The sequence below is a fragment of the Triturus cristatus genome, chromosome 5_2, assembly GCF_964204655.1.
Source record: "Triturus cristatus chromosome 5_2, aTriCri1.1, whole genome shotgun sequence".
Taxonomy (NCBI): Eukaryota; Metazoa; Chordata; class Amphibia; order Caudata; family Salamandridae; genus Triturus; species Triturus cristatus.
Window position 1 is genome coordinate 902,188,151 of NC_140588.1, and position 16,931 is coordinate 902,205,081.

Sequence of the window (16,931 nt, forward strand, 5' to 3'; positions counted from 1 at the left end):
TGGGACATTCGCCCTCCAGAAGCTGGCCTTCCTTGAAGCCTCCTGGACCCCGTGGCTGCCGATCCAAGCTACCCATCTTCTCCCTGGAAGCACCCGACATTGAAGGGCTCTTTCTCCTCAGCCCCCTGGTCACTGTGCCGTGACCCAGACTCTGTCCTCTCTGCTTTCAGGTCCTTACCTTCAAGATCTACATCTTCAATCTGCACGACATGGACTGCGCTTCACGCCAGCAGCAGTTCTTCACCTTTTTCCATTGAAAACGAGATCGCGACCCGACATCGAAAACGACCTATGCACCCGGCTTCCCTGGGGCAGGTAACAGTGGTACCTCGGTACTGTCGTGGGTGTGGGCCCTCCAAGAGCTTAACTCTAAGTTGCTGAACTTGAACTCCTGCTAGAAGTGTTTAGATTCTTGCCATTTCCAACCGCGACATTCTCCATACGGTTTAATAGCGATCCCGACAGTAGTTTATACCACTGCACGCGTCTCCCGTGGGTCCCCTTCCTCACTACCTTGGGTGGTTTCGTAAGGGGCCAGCGACTCTAAGTGCCCTAGGCACTGTCTGTAGAATTGTCGTGGTTCTTATACCACTTTTTTAATATATGGTTTTGTCCCCCCCCGGGGCCCTATGATTCCAGTGCTATTTATTGTAACTATCAATGCTTGTTTGAATTGTATCTTTACCTCCAGTTTCATAAAGAGACTAGTGGGATTATTCTTAGAATAAATACATATATTTTATATATATACCTGTGTGGACTACTCTTTCATTTGGTTATTCAAGAGGTTATCTATGGTAAAACAATAAGCTTAACACTCCTTCAAGACTTAGCCTGGAGGCTGCTCTCCACAGCTACCACTAGGATAGCTTTCTTTAAAGGTTGTCTTTTAACCTATCACCTTAAGAGTCGAATTGAACTGGTGCAAGGTGTCCCCTATAACTAGTGGACAGCATATGCCAGGCCAACTTCTCACACCGCCCGCAATCTAAGACGGGTAAACGGGGCCCTCGGTAGACTTAATACTATCAAAGAAGACGCAATCCTATTATCTTTAGACGGCACCATGGCGTTCAATACTATCGAATGGGACTTTCTTTTCGCCGTGTTGTCCCGCATAAGGTTCGGTCCCAAGTTGATACGCTGGATTAATCTACTGTATACGCAACCAACCGCTCACGTTGTGGTCAATAATCACCGCTCGGCCACTTTCACCCTTCGACGGTATATGAGGCAAGGGTGCCCTCTGTCCCCATTACTCTTTGCCCTGGTGTTGGAATCCTTGGCCGTCTGGGTCAGAGGGGACCCGGAGACATGGGGGCTTCAATGGTCAGCGGACCACGAAGAATGCATCTATTTATTCGCCGATGATGTTCTCCTATACTTGGCCTCCCCAGCACAATCCCTACAGCGCGTGCTGCATATTTTTCACATCTTTGGTGCCCACTCCGGAAATCAGATAAATTGGTCCAAGTCCCAGATATATGCGCTCTCGGGTGATCCCCTACCCAACCCAAGGGGCTATGAAATACCGGTGGCCACTCGCGGTTTTCGATATTCGGGCATTTTTGTCACCCTTGATGTGGATCTCTTTTTTTAACACAACCTGCTCGGGCCTCTCCAACGCCTCAAGTCTGACGACCTTCATTGGCTGTCTCTCCCCCTCACTCTCCTTGGTTGGGCGTCCCTTTTTAAGAAGCTTGCGCTTCCGCGTTTTCTCTACGCGTTGCAAAACACTTCTAATCCTATCCCAGATTCTTATTTTTCTCAGATAGATGGTGTAGTGCGTGGCCTATTATGGGAAGACCGTACCCCACGAATCGCAATGTCCAAACTCACTATGGGGTGGTATGATGGGGGCATAGCTCTGCTCGATCTCCGACTCTATTATCAGGCTTCCCAGCTAAGCGCGGTCAATAATTGGGTGTTCGGCCCCCACGACGACCCTAATTTCTGCACAGACCGCTGGCTCATGGGTCCGGGTGGTTACAATAGGGCCCTCTTCTCCAACCCCCGCAAATTGAAGATGACTGGCGTGATGCTTTAGCCTCCCCCAGGGAGGTCGCCATTCCCATGCGGTTACGGCTTATCCAGTTGAAAATTCTTCATAGAGTCTACTTCGATGCCAAACTCCTATTTCGACTGGGTAGGCGCCCTGACCCCCTTTGCCTCAGGCACTGTAACCAGACAGGTACCTTTTTCCACATATTATGGGACTGTCCGCAGATTCAGCACTATTGGGACAGGGTCACCCAACAACTGGTGAGAACATGTGATAAGCCCATAGAGATATCTCCGCAACTCTGCATTCTCAACATCTGGGAGGCCACAGACCTCTCCCGGGCCGAACAGGCTTGGGCCTCGATGGGCTTCATGATCTTAAAGCGTAACATTGCACAGAAGTGGGGGGTGGATGCGAACCCGCTAATAAGTGACTGGGTGAAAGATATGGACAGTGCAATGATCGCAGAAAAAATGGTGTTTAAGGGTCGGGGATGCCTCAGGAAATAGGACCATAAGCGGGGACGATGGAACAAGTACAGGGGGAACATCTGTATCTCCCCTATGATTGAACTGAGGCGTGAAAGACAAACTCTGTTGGACCAGTTGACAACTGAGATGGTGTCCCCACCACCTCCTAGCAAGCCAATACATGACTCTTAGACCTATATTATCTGTCATGTCAAGATTAACTGTTCCCCATCAGCAATGTACCCTGATGCTAGTTGGTCTTTGGCCAGAGGCCATGTATCTCTCATGTTTTTGTTCAAACGTATGTGAATTACAGCTGCTGATAACATATGTGAACGGTGTAATTGTGGGAATGATGACTGATGTATACCAATGCACTGTTCTTGAAAATAAAAATTGTTTAAAAAAAAAACCAGAAGGAGCGTGGTCAGGGATATAAACGCAGCAGCTACTCCCGATGATGCGACATGCTCCACCACGGTCAGCCAGGATGACATCAAGGACCATCCTATTTTGGAGCGTCACAATTCTCGCAATTTGTAGTTCTTCTGTGATATTTCCAAGCGCCATTGCTGTCTGATTGGTTACATCCTCTACAACATGTGTCAAGCGTCAGATCTTTCTGCTGTTTAAGGCCGCACCAACAAAGAAGAATAGTGCAAATTAAAGTCAATATACTGCTGTAGTGCAGTATCAGTTTGATCCAGCTCATCATTGTTTATTGTCCTCTTGAATCCACTCTTAGAAATATCGTTATACAGTTTATAGTCTTTATGGTAAGATGCAGGTGCCAAAAACACAGGTGGAAGCAAAAACAACACAAAGCAGACAGTGGCGGCTGGTGACATTTAAAAGTGGTGATGCGTAACAGTTGGGTATGACTTTTATGTACGTGAGAGACACTATCGAGCTTAATGGACAAGCGTGGGGTCGAAGGTGAGTCCATGGTAGGGCCTCCTTCCAATTAAAAAAAATTGGTAAATGGTGCATTTTAAAGCAAATGAATGTGATAAATTAGGCTTTTAAAGCAACGGGAACGCATATTCTTGAAATATTAAACTCCTTAAAAACGGCCCCATATCTTACTACATTAATATGTTAAACTGTTACTGTAATGATGAAATTGTCCAGCGCGACATCTTCAGCACTTTAAAGTGTGTGCTTACCCATTGTCCTGCATTACATGTGACATCAACTTTGGAGTAGGGTGAAAAAAGTGAGGGCTATCTAAAAGGGAACATATGAAATGCATTTCTGTGATTCCCATAATGTGCCAACTGCTCGGTATTTTGGTTTATTTCTGAGATGTCTTTGCATCCAGATATATAACACAACAACTGACATACACCTAAAACCGGACAATACAATTGGCTTTGTAAATTGTTGTAACTGTTTAAGATAAATAAGAAACAACAATAGTGTCACTTGTCATGGAAGCCACACACTTCTTCCCTCAGCTATGTGTCAATATACAAAAGGCACAAAGAGCAACTACTATTTTTGAAACACAGACTGGCAGATATAATATTCATAGCAACATTCTGTGACCAAAAAAGGTAGGATTTTTTAAGTTTCAATACCACACGTAAGTACATTGTTTGGCCAGAAAATGTTGCATGACCTTTGGCTTGAATATATTATGGCAGTGCTCCTGCCATAATATATTCAGTCTGAAGAAAAGCATTTCATTTTCACCAAGTCACTACAGCTGTGCAGAGATCAGGGGGTCATATATTTCAGCACGATATAACAAGCAATGAAAAGGCCTTGTTCCTGCTGTTCCAACACATTCTGGGCTCAGGATGCGTTCACAATAGCATACTGCATGTCATGTCCGAGAATGTCAATCAACCTGCATATCTTTACCAGCTCCTGCTTCCAGCAATGCTGTGTTAGAAGAATTACACATGCTACATCGGAGGCCCGTCAGGCGGCAAGCATAGGGTCTAGGGCCTTCTGGGTAAGCACATGGTATTAACAGAAAGAAATGTTGAATGCAAAACTTGGGAGCAACATCTAATGAAAGAAAGCGAGGACTTCATGTCCCAGAATGCACTGGACTAACATAATTTGCTGATAGAGAGATATTTGGGAACACCAAGCCTTATGGAAAGAACTTCTATTGCTATTCAACTCATACGGTTAAAATACATGTCAAATCTTCACAATGCCGACCTGCCAACTTCCCTGTCATGCTTTGCACAACTCCATTGTTTCCACCAATAACCGAAGGCAAGCAGGGACTTATAGTTTCATCTTCCACCTTGCATGTATGATCGTGACCAGGACTGGCTAGAAGTCAGCCTCATGCAATGTGCCCACTTGAGAACTATGAACTAAGGGCGGCAATGGTTGATCGTGTATTGCCTCTTGCAGATTTACGGGAAGCTTTGCTACTTTTTATTTAAAATTAATCTCTGATTGCTGATCTTTAAAAGTGAGTAGAGTTGTAGATTTTGATGATAATTTTAATTGCCACTTGTCCTTTTCATACAGCAGACTGGCTCGAGTTTTCAATAAAGAAATTTAGTAGCCGATCATGGGGATTAAAGGTTGCTTGATGTAATTACCTGTGTTTTTCTAGCATGAACAGGGTGTGAAATCGCTTCAACTATCAGTGTAATGTGTGACTTGAAATGACTCCACTTAATAAACTGAGAATGGGCCCAATGAAGATAGGCCTGCCATTTACTTGGTTGCTCCGACATTGCTAGCACCTGGCAGAACAATACAAAATTGTGCAAAATGGTTTGAGAGATAAAGAAAGCCAGCACACTTTATATCTGGGTCAGTTGTAAAACACAAATAATGCATTAACAAATTTAGTAAGTATTTAGCTTTTTACTATTTCCGTACAATCCTAGACAGCCTTAGCAGCGCCGAGGAAATGCGATTTGCGGCGATTTACGAACCGACCCCCACCTTCCTCCCCCGCTTCCATCAGTAAACACCTGGCCATTCATAGATGTTGGATCATACAATGTGAGCTCAATGTGTCTTAAGCACGGCCGAGCTACAATGACATGAGGCACCAGGAAGGCACTTTTAAAGAAGAAAAATTAGCAGGCGTACTACTCACCTTCCAGTCCGGTCACGGCCTTCACTGTTCACCAACTCGGCCGAGCTGCAGCCCCACTCCCCACGACTCTAGAGCCAATCCTCGCGCTTGTCAGGATGAGAGAGTCAGTGCGCCGCCTACCATGTACTGTATACGCGGAAGGCAGGCCACGTCCGTGCCAAGACTACAATTCCCAGCGTGCGTTGCGAGAGACGTACCACGTGACTCACGCAACGCCCGTCGTGGACGTAAAGAGGGAAAGGTCGACTCCTTCGGAGCCGATGATTCTTTTGGAGTAGACGCGCCCGAGAAAGCACTGTGTTTTGGAATAAGGAGCACGGAGGCAGACGGAATTAGGAAGCGAGGACTGCACACACCCCCGGAGTCATCCACACTACCGAGGTCGGCGTGTTGTCACTGGTTCTTACTACGGCTCCTCCTAGGACCGAGTTCCGAGACCAAGAGTCTCAGCGGACCGGAATATTTGGGGTGTTTCACTGAGCAACTTAACTTTGGAAACGTTATCGCCCCTCTGTTGGAGAGACCGGTTGTCTCATGCAGAGGAGCGGTTCTACCTTACGGCCACTCACCCATTAGGGAGTGGGTCTCAGCCCGGTCATTTCTCTCGTGGCGAGAGAGCCCCATGACTCACAGCTATCTGTTGCAAAATTCCTTATTGTTTATTCGCTGTCTTGTGAGGCAGTAAAGACCTACCATCACTTGGTGTGCATAGACGAGTGTGGGATTTCTGATGCATGTTTCCTGCATATACTGGCAGAAGCAAGACATGCAAAAAGGCACGTTCCCGCTGCCAGTCCTCATTATTGTTTCTTTTCTTGTGTTTCGTTTATTAGACATAGGAGAGAGCCTCAACACGAAGGGGTGGTGCCATACCTGCTGGGCTTGAGAATGGTGGTTCAGACACAAGTGGGTACATGCAAGATGAAAGTACTAAGACATGTCGTGTTCCATGTGTTTTTCTCACTGAAGTGTTGATCCATATGTGTGGTCTTTCTTTTCTTTGGTATAAGTTGCCTGAAACCTCTGGACACTGCCTCTTGCTCTCCCCTATATGTTTAGACGTACCTTCTTTGCTTTACAGGTGAGAGGGCGCGCCAGAGTAGATGATGCTGGTGTTCATGTCAAACGCGCATATCAGACTATATACATAGATAAGGGTCTCATATGGTGTTTTGTCTTTTCTTTGCTTTTCAGATCTCCCTCCCTGCAGTCCCCACCCTTTCCTTCCCCCGCTCGATTACCCCAAAAGTCCGTGTTCACTCTCAAGCCGGACTTGGGGTCATCCAGAGGTGGGCCCCTTTAGAGCATCAACACAGCCCCGGGGACATCGGAACTGAGGAACCTGACAGCGCTACTCCACTGCCATAAACAGCAGGAGAGCAGCACGAGTATTGGCTCAGTCGGGAGCTGCCAACGCTCATCTGGATACTTGGGAGCTCTAGATATAATCCATCCCGGGCTCCTATCATTGCAGGTAGGCGAGGCATCAAGTGCACATGTCGGGACTGGGCAGAGCAAAACACCGCCCAGCCGACATGCGTACTTCCACCCAAGGCGTCCGAGTGTCGTCACAATCAGTCAACAGCCAACATTCAAGCTCCACCCCCTCACCCACGTCAGTCTGACTCCGCCCACCCGCACCTGACTCTACATTACAAAACGGCAAAGTTCACCTGGGCCATGCTGTGACTAATAAATGGAAATGTAATTGTTTAATATGGGGCCGGGGCAGAGGGGCAACGCCCCCATGCCCTCATGAAGAAACCGCCGCTGATAGCAGATGCCGGACCAACCAATAGGTAGATGATAATAACCTTTACTTCCGCAAATGAAATAGGTGTTGTGTGAGGACAAAAAACTGCTATTATTCATTCCAGTAATATTTGACACTAAAGTACAGTCACTTTTTCCCACAGGGATATTGCCAATACTGTTTACACAAAGATCCGATCGAGCTCCAGTAACAGCAATAACAGGAGGCCCATTTCCCTTGATGGTTCGAGTGTTGGGGAAAACATAGTGTGTAGAGGAATTTCCTCGATGATACTCCTCCATTTCCCATACAGTTCCTTTAGCTTGTGGATCTCCTTCCTCATCAGTGTAACAGACTTTATTCAACTGAGCGTTAAGTCTTCCTACATCAAAGTTAGTAATATTAGTGATATGAAAAGCCCGCAATAGTGCAAACCAGACTCTGCAGGAGCCATTATGTGAAAACAGCAAAGGAATAAAAGGTGTTCCTCCCTATTTCTGATGAGCTGGCATCATTCCACATACCCAGCAATTGGCACGTTTGTAGCATTGTGTGTATGGTGCAACATCTGAATGAAAGAGTTATTGAGGTAGGACATTCTGTGCTTCTGCTCATGATAAGGAAGAGTAAAGTAATGATGTTCAATGGGGACAGGAGTAGTAGCAGTCAATAGATTTCGGACAGGAGCTACTTCCTCTACAATCCATGTTATTATAGCAACAGTAATAACAGTCAAAGTAAGTCCAGTAGCAATTATTGTTCTTTTGCTACAAACTCTTGCAGCAGTTGGTTTCTTCTCCTTAGGCATATTAATTTCGTCGACAAACAACAAAACAGATGGTGCCCTAAGGTCCTGGCCAGGCGTTGATTTCTTCACTAACATTGAGACGAATAGTCACTAAAAGACTACCCCCCTTTGGCGTCACTCTTTAACCACCCAGGACAGTGGCTCAAACAGTCTTTTTCAGCAACGAAGTGTCTTTCTTCCTGGGTCGCAGCTGATATCGGGATGTACCAGGAATCGTGTGGTCCGGGAAGACTTCCTCAGATCCTTCAGGTGACGTGGCTTGTCCTTTCTCGGTGACCAAGATGTTGCGGTGATCTGCCAATGCAGCTGGGCTTACTAGGTCTTGCAACACTTTTTGACAGTGTGTCGCATGGACCCAGTTCTTCCGGTTCGTCACTCGAACTGCAGTCCTGGTAGCCAATAGTACCTGCTCCGGTCCTCGCCACCTCGGTCCTAGGGAGCTGGTTCTCTGGAAGGACTTGATTACCACGTAATCGCCAGGGTGCAAGCAGTGGCCCTCACCTTGCGACCTGTCTAGAAGAGTCTCCTGAACCTGTTGATTAATAGAAGACAAACTGTCAGTCAACTGAGACAAATAGAAATTCATCAATAAATAGGGTACATCATGTATAGGGCGTGGCTTAGGAATCCCCCAAATATTCATTGGCCTTCTAAAAACCATCTCATACGGTGTGAGGCCAGATCATGTATGTGGTATTGATCTAATAGATAGCAATGCTAAAGGCATTGCATCAGGCCATTTCAAAGATGTGGAAGGCTGTATCTTAGCCAATTTTAGTTTCAGGGCAGAATTGTAACGTTCCACTAGTCCTGCTGATTGTGGGTGAAAAGCAGCATGAAACTTCTGCTTAATTCCCAACCCTTTCATGAGATAGTCAACAACTTGCCCAATAAAATGGGGTCCGTTGTCACACCACAAAACTCGGCAAATGCCGAATCGGGGAAAGAACTCCTTTAGGAGCACCTTTGCTGTAGTAAGAGCTGTATTATCTTTCGTAGTGTATGCCTCCACCTATTTACTAAAGGCACAAACCACTACCAAGACATACTTCAGGTTGTTACAGCGCTCAAGCTGGATATAATCCATTTGCAGGACCTCAAAAGGTGCAGTTAGTATTGCAAGCCCTCCTGTTGTAGTTCGTGTTCCCTTTTCAGGATTATACTGGAGACAAATCAGACTGGACTGGACTATTTTCTTAGCCATACTGACAATCTCTGGATGATCCCAAACTTGCATAAGTTGCTTTGCTATTGAGGATGTTCCAACATGTGTCAGCCCATGTGCCATATGAATCATAGGGTGTAAATAGGCTGTGGGTAACTTCCATTTGGTATTTTCTTTATTCCTCCAACAGCCCTCATCATCCAATGCTCCCTCCTTGGACCATTGGTCTAATTCATCAACAGAGACAGAGTGTTGCATGTCCAGCACCTCTTGCCTGGCATCATGCCAACGTTCAGCCTGTGATTTAACTACATACATAGATGTGGTACTTCGCTGCATTGTGGTGTCCCGAGCTGTGTAATTTGCAAAGCATTGCCTGATCCTATTTTATTGATCACTTTCTTATGTGCGCTACATTTAACAATTGCCACTTTCTTAGGGTAGGCCAATGAGATTATGTACTAATTCTCCATGCACTATTTGTCTCCCATGTGAAGTGAGAAAGCCTCTTTCTTTCTATAGCTGCCCAAAGTTATGAGCCACGCCGAAGGCGTATTGGCTATCAGTGTAAATGTTAACAAGCAAATCTGTACTAAGCTCACATGCTCTTGTCAGTGCTATCAACTCGGCTGCTTGACTTCTGTGGGATACAAGCTGTCTCAACTACTGTCTGAAGTGTTGTAATTGCATAAGCAGCAGATGAAGTGCCATCAGGCAATTTCAGGCAGGATCCATCAACCTACAATTCCCCATCAACACTAGAAAGAGGTGTATCTTGTAGGTCAACACAGCCCTTTGTGTGTTCTTCAGTAAGGGATATACAGTCATGCAGTTCTTGTGACTGAGACTGGGTAGCTGGAAGTGGCAATAATGTATCAGGATTCAGAGTCAAACATCTTTTCAACGTGATATGAGGGGCCAAAAGTGTCAATTCATATCCTGTCAAGCGAGCACTAGTCAGATGCTGTGTTTTTGTTTCAGTTAGCAAGGCATCGACTGAATGAGGTACTAACACAAACAATCTACGTGACAAAACTATTCCCTCACTCTGACGTATGGACACAGCCGCTGCTGCTACCGCTCAGAAACAACCAGGCAGTGCACGAGCAACTGGATCAAGGACAGCTGAGAAATATGCACATGGACGTTGTTTATCACCGTGTGTTTGTGTTAAAACCGAGAGAGCACAACCTTCCCTCTCGTGTACATAGAGTGTGAAAGTCTTAGTGTAGTCTGGAGTTCCTAATACTGGTGCAGAACAAAGAGCTTGACGTAGCTGTTGGAAGGCATTCTGGCATTCAGTAGTCCATGGGAGAGGCATCGGAGTGTCTTTAGTCAAAAGGGCCAACAAGGGTTTAATAATGTACGAAAAACTAGGGATCCACTGCCTACTGAAAGAAGTAAGGCCAATCAATGCACGGACGTCCTTCTGAGTACAGGGCACAGGTGTGTCTAAAATGGTCTGAATGCGAACTGGTGTGAGTGCACGTCCCTCCTTAGACAGGAGGTGACCTAAACAGGTAACCTGCTGTCTACAAACTTGCAATTTCTTCCGAGAGAATTTGTGATGATGAGAAGCAAGAAATGATCCTTCTTTACACTGTTCAGGGGTATCGGCGGCCAACAAGATGTCATCAACATATTGAATAAGAGCCACCCCTTTCGGCACTCGAAAAGAATCAAGCTGCCTTTTCAGTGCTTGACTATAAATGCTAGGACTCTATATATACCCTTGTGGAGCTCTACAGAATCTGTATGATCTATTATTAAAAGTGAAGCCGAACAAATAACGGCTATCAAGGTGAATAGGTATTGAAAAAAATGCATTTTTCAAATTAATTACACTAAAAGCAGTGGCAGTAGGAGGAACCATAGTAAGAAGTGTTGTGATGTCAGAGACTACCGGGTATTGGGGCACCACAATTTTATTAACCTCTCGTAAATCAATAATGAATCTGTAAATTGTAGTGTCAGTGTCTCTTTTCAAAATAGGAAGGATAGGGCTATTACAAATGTTATAAGGGACTTCTTCCACAACCCCCACCTTGATCAAATCCTGAACAATGTGCGTCAATGCTCCCTCGCCTTCCCGAGATATTTTATATTGGGGCAGTCGAGGCAATGAAGCACCTTCCTTCACTTGAATATGCACTGGTGGAATAACCATTTGTCCCACATCGGTATCTTATGTAGCCCATAAAGTACTAGGTAATAATGCCAAAGCGATATCTTCTTTAATGAGACAAGACCTGTCAACCATTGGATAGTTATCATTTAAAATAACACACACACCTTCTGGGGAACAACGTATTGTAGCACGAAAATGTTTGAGCATATCAATACCCACAATGTTATCCGGCGTGGTAGGGGAAAGCAAAAATGGATCTGCTGCAGTGAATTTATCAAGACTAAATGCAAGTGGCTGTGACAGTGGGCTAGATGTAGGTGTCCCATCGAATCCTATTGATGTTATCATTGCGCCAGACAGGGGAGCCCTAGGAACCAATTTTTTAGACAGAGCACTACGAGTAGCTCCTGTATCAACCAGAAACCGATCAGTAGAGCCCAAGACATTTGCATCAACATAAGGACCTTTCTGATCTATTGGGACCTCAACCGGTTCCTTACCCCATCCTAGGCATTCCTATGCATAATCAGAATCCCCAAGACCATCAGCCGAATAATCTGACATTTGATATTGATTTAGTCTATCAAAAGTATTAGAATAATTTGGCCCATGTTCAACTGCCTCAAACCTGGGACGAGTTCCTATTCCTCCCCTATTTCCTGAATTCTCTGGGCCTCCTCTCATACTTCCTCTACCCCGTTGATACTGCTGACCCCACAAAAGGGGGCACTCAGAACACCAATGTCCAATCTATTTACAATAAGCGCACTGATCAGAAGACAAAGTTGATCGAGAGAAAGGGGGCACACCAGGGGTATATACGGCACGTCCGCCTCTAGCACCACTTCTGAATGGTGGACCATATACTCGAGCCAACATAACTTTCGTTTTTAACTCCTTTACCCTCTTATCCTCTTTGCCTTTTGCTTCCAATTCCTGACGCTCATAATACTGGGCCATAGTCAAAAGGGAGACTAGGGAAGACATAGTCCATGAACTCTCGCTGGCCTTTAGGCGACTAGCTATTTCTGGCAACATGTTTGCGACAAATTTTTCGACGAACAGATGCTTACCCGTGTCATCTGTCAATGACTGTCCACTAAAGTCATGGAATGTCTCTTCAAATCGTGTAAAGAAATCAGAAACTGACTCATCCGCTTTCTGTTTACAAGATGCTAACGTTGTCTAATCTATTTTCTTAGGGGGTATGAGAATTTTCAACTTAGTCACAATAGCTTTGGGAAGATCTAATATCTCCTGTTGTGGTTTATGCGCAGGCTCCCTAGCCGCATCTATTTCTTGTAAATGCTCCCAAGTATCACCATATGCTACATTATCATCTATTTTCCGATTTGTTCTCCACATATCAGGGGGGAAAATAAGTCCAAAAAACATATCAATATCTGGCAAGGTCATAGTGGCAGGAGCTAATGGCACCTTCCACTTCTTGATAGAAAGCGGACAGATTTTTCCGTGGGTCAGGCAAAGCAGCTTTAAGAGCCATAACATCTGCTCTACTCCAAGGAGTATAGACCCAATTATAGACAAAACATCCCTTTGCATTATCTGAATCTTTATCAGCACTTGTTCCCGTACCCTTCGGAGGAACATACAAAGGCGCAGCTTCACGCATTGGTTTTACAGTAACTACAGTATCACTAGGGTCATTGTCTGTCCCCAAAACTTCTTCTTTCTGCACTAGGGTCTGAATTGTTTGTGCAGTTTTAACTTTACCAGCTGATTTTTGCTCCGTTTTTAAACGTAGTGTATCATGTCTTAATTTAACTACTCGCCTAATTAAAACAGGTATATTTGACAAAAGGAAAGTTCCATCATTTAACTGTTTATAATCAGAATTAATATCATTTGGGCTCTAAGTTTTTAGAAAAAAATTCTAAAACCAGGTATTACCTCCCATGTAAACTTCTCTGCAAAGTATAACTGCTCTAAATCCTTCCACTGCTGAACCATCGCTACAAGGTCTGGGGCAGAAGTAGTCTCATGAGCTTCTTTGTGAGCAGTGGATCTGATAGTGGCTTTTTCGTCAACAGTCAAAGTAGAGCGAGTCTGCCGCTTATCTTGCTTATCTAAGAATTTATCATCTGAAGAAAGATGTTCTTCTTCAGAAAGATCATTCTCAGGGGCAAAGGGAAATTTATACATGGGCAGAGGTCGATCTAACAAGATGAAATCATCCTGAGGTTTATTAAGTATGGGATAAATGGGGCGCCGAACAGGGTACTGGCCAGTCACCGCTAAACGACGCTCCCTTTCCTCTTGTTCTTTTATTGCCTTCATCTCTTTATTTTTTAATTCCAATGCTTTTTGATATATCATTTTTCGCTGTTCTTTTTCTGTTATCGCTTCTTCTTTCCTCACTCTCTCTTGCACTTCTTTCACGTACATTCGTACACAATCAAACATATCTTGTCGACTTTTTCTCTTGAATAAACATTGCTCTACATATTGAATCTTAAGTCAAATGACCCATTCACTGGCCATTGTAGATCAGGATACTTTTTCGTATATATTTGTTCTGCAGTGTACTATACATTATGGAAGAAATACCGTATTTGAAATACATATGTCTATTAGGTGTCCCCTCTGGGGGAGCCGGCTGACTTCTTTCTAAATCTGTTTTGGTACCACCAAGACAGCAACACAGCCTACGGAGTGTGCTGGAAACAGGCATGCTACCAAGTTTTTGTAAAATATTACTTTTCAAAATATTCAAAAGTAGAGAAAAATCTCCACATTACCTACCTTTATTATTTTGCAAAAAATAAATCAAACAAACAAAACCAAAATCTTGGCCAAGCAAACAAGAGTGCCGCTTCAGCGACCTTACCAAACAAGAGTCTCCAACCTCGAACTGCCAATCTCTTGGTCGACCTAATGGTCACTGCAAAAATAACGCCAAAGGATACCTCTGTCGGGACCGGCCAACACCTGGAGGGTCAAATCAAGAAAACCGGAAAAATCACTTTGGCTGCAAAGAGAAGGGTCTCCTCATGCAGGACCTCTCCTCAGCAATATTCCACTATTCTGTCAAGACCACTCCTTCGGAGGGCCGCGTCTCCGATGAGGACCCACGTGTCGGGCGCCAACTGTGGACATGTGCCTTTTAATGAGCACACCGGTGCAGGGGTCATACTTCTCTGTCCACGGGTCCTTAGACCAACAAAATAGAGATTGGCACTGAAGCTGGAATTCAAATAACACGTCCACATAGCACTCTCAAATGCTACCTCAGGTAGTACATTGAAGTTACAGAACACAGGCCTTATATACCGCTTTTTCTGCACTGGTAAGCATGTGGATACAAATAGGCCTACACAGGAATAGTTACCGACAAACATGCGCAGATGGGAGATCACTTAGTCAGCAAAGTGGGAGGGAGAGCAGGAGTGCTTATGGCAGCAGTAAGAGATTGACAGTTTAGTCTGAGACCAGGTGTTCTGGCAGGTACAAACTCTTAGCATGCATATTGATTTTAGCTGAGTCAAGAAGTCAACTAAAATAGACAGCACAGGCAGGGAAAAAGATGAGCAGCAGAGGATGGGAGAATTAAAAAGCCAACAAAAAGGATGCCACAACCAAGATGGCTTCAGCTTGTGCTATCAGAAATGATTCCAGATTTCCACACCTATCGCCCGATATCTCTGCTCAATGTCGACGTGTTTGCAGGCATTCTGGCACATCGCCTCAACCCCCTGATGTCGGGCTTGGTCGACCCAGATCATGCAGGGTTGATCTCCTCGGGTCAATGTGGGGACAATACCAAGCGTGTGTGTCAAAGTCCATCGTTCCCGGGAGGAAGCACTCTTGCTCACAATAGACGTGGAAAAAGCATTTAACAGGGTGCACTGGCCCTATCTGTTTGCGACCCTTAAACATTTTGGGTTGGGAGGCCGGTATTTGAACTGGATACGCAGCATATACAGCGTGCCCAGTGCAACGGTCTGGGTAAATGGGGTAAGTTTGAAAGGGTTTTGAGTGGAACGAGGCCTCAGGCAGGGCTGCCCACTTTCTCGAATTCTTTTTGCCCTATACATGGAACCATTTGCTCAATGGATGCGGGATAACCCCAAGGCTACGGGCATTATGTTTGGGGCGGATCTGCATCTCGTCAGCCTCTACGCGACAATATTATTTTTTCTGTTGCCCAGCCCCTCTCCTCTCTAGCGGAAATCATTTCTGAATTGGAGGCATTCGGGGCAGTTTCAGGCTTCAAGACGAACCTCTCAAAATTGCAAATTCTGAATCTCACCACCCAGCCGGACACAGAACCAACTCTCCGCACATGGTATGAGTTTCAATGGGTGAATGCCGCACTCCCATATATGGGTATTGTGCTAGACCGGAGCCTTCCCAAAACCGCACGGGCCAAAATCCGTAATTATTTAGACTGATGGCGGCGTCTGCCTTTATCCCTACTTGGTAGGATTGCCGCAGTAAAGATGAATGTGGTTCCCCGAGCCCTCTTTGTCTTCCAGGCGCTCCCTCTCTCTCCTCTGCCTGGAGAGTTTAGGCAGCTCCAACGGGATATAGATTGCTTCATCTGGGGTGGGACGAAACCCAGACTGCAGTAGCAACTGCTACAGTGCACAAAACTGGAGGGAGGCTTGGCGGTTCCTAATATCTTGCGGTATTACCAGGCCGCCCAACTGAGATTTCGGGTAGAATGGAACCGTCCCATACCGGAAAAGCACTGGTTCTTCATGGACCAAACAATGGCGGGTTCACACATTTGGAGGGAGGCCTGGCTCCTGCGAGCTCATAGATCCTAGGGTCTCTACTCTTCTCCGGTTACGAGTACTACATTCAAGGTCTGGGACAAGGTGGGGCATTCCGCTGGTCTCTCGTCGTTCCCTTCTCTGATGACTCCACTGTTCGCCAATCCGCAATTCCCTCCGGGGTTATCGTCACATGTTGCTAAGCGTTGGTTGGCAGGTGGGTGCAAAAGGGTGGGTTGCCTTTTCGATCACACTGGCCTCATTCCCTTTGACGATCTCAAATCACAATATTCATTGTTGGAGCAAGAGGTTTATGCATACTCAACTCGCCCACTGGGTACTTGGTCCCAACATACACCCCAACACAAGAAGACCCATGACCCCGTCGAGAAATGGCTGTACCTTAAATCAGACGATAAGAAACTCATTTCTGAAATCTATCGCTTCCTCATGAAAACATTACACACACAAAAGACGCCTGGTCAACGACGATGGGAGACGGAACTTGGACGCAACCTCTCTGACAAAGAGTGTGGGACATATTTTTCAGGACCCATCACACAGCCTTCAACTCGGGTCACACTGAAACAGCCTATAAAATTACCTCTTAATGGTATTATACCCGACACGCATTCAAAAGTGGAATGCACTATGGGATGGCCAGTGCTGGAGAGGCTGTGGAAAGCCCGGTTCACTAATATACTTACTGTGGAACTGACCCAAGCTTACGAGATTTTGGGAGCTAGTGTTAAATGACATAGGCGGTGCTTTCCAGACTGAGATCCCACGA